This window comes from Hemitrygon akajei, chromosome 6 (assembly GCF_048418815.1).
Source record: "Hemitrygon akajei chromosome 6, sHemAka1.3, whole genome shotgun sequence".
Classification (NCBI taxonomy): Eukaryota; Metazoa; Chordata; class Chondrichthyes; order Myliobatiformes; family Dasyatidae; genus Hemitrygon; species Hemitrygon akajei.
Window position 1 is genome coordinate 5,280,997 of NC_133129.1, and position 5,377 is coordinate 5,286,373.

General features: G+C 46.9%; 1 non-coding gene across 1 annotated transcript; it reads right to left on the reverse strand.

Annotated features, from left to right (window-relative positions):
* Positions 1-937: 937 nt before the first annotated feature.
* Positions 938-1,010, reverse strand: trnak-uuu (transfer RNA lysine (anticodon UUU)). Its single transcript has one exon. It is a non-coding gene; the product is annotated as a tRNA-Lys (tRNA).
* Positions 1,011-5,377: the final 4,367 nt, after the last annotated feature.

Below are 5,377 nucleotides of genomic sequence, written 5' to 3' on the forward strand. Positions count from 1 at the left end.
TTGAGGGGCCAGGACATTCCAAACCCCTTGTGGAATCTGCGTCTCTCTCTCTCATTTCCTGGGTCTCAGACCTGAATTAATAGCGATCTTGCGATTCTCAAAAAGGAGGGGACTACTTTGTACCCTTCGGCCCCTCAGAGTTGGGGCACAGGCGTAACAATTGACATATTAATAGAATACAAATCTGGCTCGAACTCTCAGGTCTTTCCCTGCCGGTCTCCCTCAAATGATAATTAGCAGGTTGGCTTTCTTGAACTTTGACGGTAAACTGTGAAAGTTAATACCTCAAACTATAAGGGATGCAGACTCAGTTTGACACTTGTAAACACCAGCTGGAAATTTACTAATTTAACCTGAAGTCTTGATGAAGAGTTTCCGCCTGAAACATAGAATGTAGAACAGTACAGCACGGGCACAAGCCCTTCAGCTGCAAGGTTGTGCCCAACCAGCTAAAAACCAAACCCCCAAAACTAATCCCTCCTATCTGAACAGGAGAAAATCTGCCGATGCAGGAAATCCAGAGCAACACAGACAGAATGCTGGAGGAACTCAGCAGGCCAAGCAGCATCTATGGGGGGAGAAAAGCACAGTCGACATCTCAGGCCGAGACCCCTCGGCAGGTTTGGAGAAAAAGGCGTCTCCTCATCTTTTTTTCTCTACTCCTGCCGAAGTGTCTTTGCCCAAAACGTCGGCAATATTTTTTCCCATTGATTCTGCCTGACCTGCTGAATTACTGTGTGGGCTACTTTATTTTGCTTTTAACTAACATAATTCTGTTTTTGTTTTAATTTTATGTTTGTACTTTATCCCATTGCGAAGAACTTTGCACTACATCGTTTGTACGGAAAGTGCTCAATAAATAAGTAATTATTATTATTATATGTGAATGTATAGTGATAACCTGGAATAGCTGTTACTGAGTAGAAAAAAAATGTAACGCCCGAACAGGGACTTGAACCCTGGACCCTCAGATTAAAAGTCTGATGCTCTACCGACTGAGCTATCCGGGCCCTGTTGGAAGGGTTCGCCGGAGCTTTACTGATTGTAAGCCGCGCTCGCTTCTGCTGATGACGTGATGACATCACGTTGTCAGGATGCCGCCAGTGCGTCACTCCATCCGCAACATTGTGTCTATCGGAAGGGAGTTCCCCGCGACCCCATGTGACCCGGGGACTCGGCCAGCCTGCGCAGCCGCAGAGCCGCTCGGGGATTCTTCCCAGTACTGTTTCCGGAGAGCACCCAATGCAAACACGGAAGCTGCAGACGCACCGTAATTTTATAAGACGCAATGCACAGGCTCAACAAATGCGTACAGAATTCGGAAAATCCTGCAAAAAGTAGTGGATACGACCCAGTCCATCACGGGTAAAGCCCTCCCCATCACTAAGCACATCTATGTGAAACAATGTCGCAGGAAAGCAGCATCCGTCATTGGGGGGACCCCCACCATCCAGAAACATGCTTCCTTCTCACTGCCGCCATCAGCAAGGAGGTACAGGAGTCTCAGCACCCACATCACCAGGTTCAGGAACAGTTATTACTCCTGAACCTTCAGGCCCTTGAACCAGAAAGATTATACTGAGAAGATGAGCTGTAGAGTCCTTAAAATTGAGTCCGTAGGTTGTGGAATCAGTTCAGTGTTGAGGTGAAAAAACACACAAAAACACAGACCTGGTGTATATACATAGAAACACGTACTATGCACAGAGCAAATGTAATACATGTACCCACCTCTACCATCACCCCTGGCAGCGAGGTCCACACACTCACTACTCTGTGCTGGAGGCACTCAGCAGCCCATTAACCCCTCCCTCCACTACCTCTGACCATCCCCCTCTATACTTTCTTCCAATCACCTCAAAATTATGCCCCCTTGTATTAGCCATTTCTGCCCTAGGAAAAAGTCTCTAAGCCTCATCACTTTTTTACACTCATACAACATGGACACAGGCCACTCGGCCCATCTGATCTGAGTCAGCTCAGATGTCTGTCCAGACTGGTCCTGTTTGCCCGTGTTTATCCCATTTCCCTAACCCCTTCCTTTCTATGTAGCTGCTTTTTAAACGAAGGAAATGCCTCCACTTCAAGATGAAGTGTCTCTGATGACGAGTCTTGGCTGGAAACTTCAACCTCCATAGATGCTGCCTGACTAGCTGTCTCTTAAAGCATTTCATCACTATAGATGTGAATACTACTGGGCAATAGACAATAAGGCAATTCACCCTCCTCTGCTTGGGCACTGGTATCATTGTTGCCCTTTGAAACAGCTGGGAACCTCCGACCCTAGCAAAGAGAGATTGAAAATGTCCTTGAACACAAAAATGCTTGTTTTGCTGTTGTTATTATTATGTATTCATTTCTATTTTGACCTTTATGGCTTGCCTAGTGCCTAATCCTCAGCACATGGGGCAGAATAATCCCCAGGGTTAATGTCAGGGAATAGAGGCAGTCTACCCTCTTTCCCTGGTTTAGAAAAAGTGTTTTTTTTTATTGTTGATTGAATTTGGTGCAGAGCCAACAACCTGTCTCTTAATGTGAACAAAACAGAAGAGATGGTTGTTGACTTCAGGAGGGCACAGAGCGACCATTCCCCGCTGAACATCGACGGCTCCTCAGTAGAGATGGTAAAGAGCACCAAATTTCTTGGTGTTCACCTGGCGGAGAATCTCACCTGGTCCCTCAACACCAGCTCCATAGCAAAGAAAGCCCAGCAGCATCTCTACTTTCTGCGAAGGCTGAGGAAAGTCCATCTCCCACCCCCCATCCGCATCACATTCTACAGAGGTTGATTTGAGAGCATCCTGAGCAACTGCATCACTGCCTGGTTCGGAAATTGCACCATCTCAGATTGCAAGACCCGGCAGTGGATAGTGAGGTCAGCTGAGAAGATCATCGGGGTCTCTCTTCCCGCCATCACGGACATTTACACTACACGCTGCATCCACAAAGCAAACAGCATTATGAAGGACCCCATGCACCCCTCATACAAACTCTTCTCCCTCCTGCCGTCTGGGAAAAGGCTCCGAAGCATTCGGGCTCTCACGACCAGACTATGTAACAGTTTCTTCCCCCAAGCTATCAGACTCCTCAATAACCAGAGCCTGGACTGACACTTTGCCCTACTGTCCTGTTTATTATTTATTGTAATGCCGGTACTGTTTTTGTGCACTTTATGCAGTCCAATGTAGGTCTGTAGTCTAGTGTAGCTTTCTCTGTGTTTTTTTGTTACGTAGTTCAGTCTAGTTTCTTGTACTGTGTCATGTAAACCATGGTCCTGAAAAACATTGTCTCATTTTTACTGTGAACTGTACCAGCAGTTATGGTCGAAATGACAATAAAAGTTGACTTGACTTGATGATTACTCCACTGAATGGCTGGGTGGAGATATGTCTCTACCAAAGGAGGTGTAAGGTGCTCCTTCCCTCTGCTAGCCTTGGGCAAGGTGTAACACCTGCTTAGCCCACTGATCAGGGTTATGTGAAGCCATGGGGCAGGTAACAGATGGTGGTATGAGCAGCTGGTGCATATCACAAGCCCTGGTTATGTGACCGCTGACGCCAGGCGGACAATCTGTGAAGAGTATTGATAATGGCTGGGGTCACCCGTCTTGTAAAGACACTGCCCAGAAGAAGGCAATGGCAAAGCAGTTCGGTAGAAAAAATGACCAAGAACAGTCATGGTGATGGAAAGACCACGATCACCCAATCATTCACCTCAGCTGATAATGCTGATGATGTTGATTGAATGTTAACAGTTCAGCAGTTGGTCTATGGCGTTTAAAATAAGGAGGAAGGGATACATTCTATATTCATGTATCTTTTGACCCTTATGGATTGCCGTCAAGTTTCCCTGTGTTATATACTGAATGTAATGACGTTATGTGAGAGGGCATTCTGGGTCGATGACTTACAAGCTAAATAAATGGCTGCATGTTTGTTCCTCACCTGTCCGTCTCTCGTGTGAGTTAATCACGGCCACCCAGCTTCCTGGCGTCACAAACAGGACAATGTTCTGCTGAACGCTGTGGGCGTACCCTGTTGGCGCAGGAACGTGTGGCAACCCTTGCGGGCGGCCCCCAGCACGTCTCTGAGTTGTGTGGGTTGTTAACGCAAAGGACGACTTCACTGTGTGTTCTGAGGTACCCGTGATAAATAAATCTGAATCTGTGATTTCATGATGTCAAGCCATTTACAGCATTCCATACAATCCCCACACCATATAACACCACATCCTGTCTGTGAGCGCGTGGGATTAGTAGGTTAATTGTCCTGTGATTAGGCTAGTGTTGCTGGGCAATGCCACTCGTTCAGCCAGAAGGGCCTGTTCCCCACTGTATCTCTAAATATATAAATAAGACCAAAAGACAAGGAGCAGAATTACAGTACTGTACAAGTCTTAGGCACGTATATATAGCTAGAGTGTCCACGACATTCGCACAGTACTGTAGTGTCTTTATGTATTGCATGTACTGCTGTCACCAAAAAATGAATTTCGTGAGTGATGATAAACCTGATTCTGGTATGGGTCTCTATTGTGAACTGGGAGAGGGAAGGGGGCATGGAGAGGGGTATCATGGTTGGGGAAAGGAGAAGGGAGTGCGAGGGAGTGGGAAGCACCCGATAGACATTCTGCAATGATCAATAAGCCAATTGTTTGGAATCAAATGACCTTGCCCGATGTCTCAGGGCTGGGTGTGTCTGCACCCGCACCGTCTCCACCCCGGCACGCCTTCTCAGCCACCTGTCCCACACCCTCCTTTGGTGCTCCATCCTCACCATTCTCAACATTCTTTGCTCCTGCCAGATTTACAAACTCGCTTTCCACTCCATGTTGACAAATACAGTTCTGTGCAAATGTCTTTAGGCACTCTAGATGCTGATAATATATGTGCCTAAGACTTTTGCACAGTACTGTATGTGTTACCTTGCAGAAATTTACAGGAAAATAAACTAATACAGTAGAATCAATGAAAATCTCTACATAAACAAGACAACCAGTGTGCAAAAGAAGACAAAACGTGCAACTAAAGTACTAAGTACATGAGTGCTTGAAAATGAGTCTGTAGGTCATAGAATCAATACAGTATTGTGGTGAGTGAAGTTATCCACACTGGTTTAAGAAACTGAAGCTCGTGGTGTGGGACCTAAGGCTTCGTATCTCCAGTAACCAAAGCCATCACAGCAACTCAGACAATCACCAAGGACTCCCCCCTCCTCCAATGTTGCATTCCCCCAGCCTCACTTGCCCCTATCCCCATCCTTTGCCCCTCCAGCGTGCCCCTTTTCCCTGGTGAATTTGCCCGCTGTGCCCGCCCACTGTTACCCCGCCCCGGGACTTGATTGACAGGTCCGGGGACAGCCCCCTGAGCCGCGCCAGA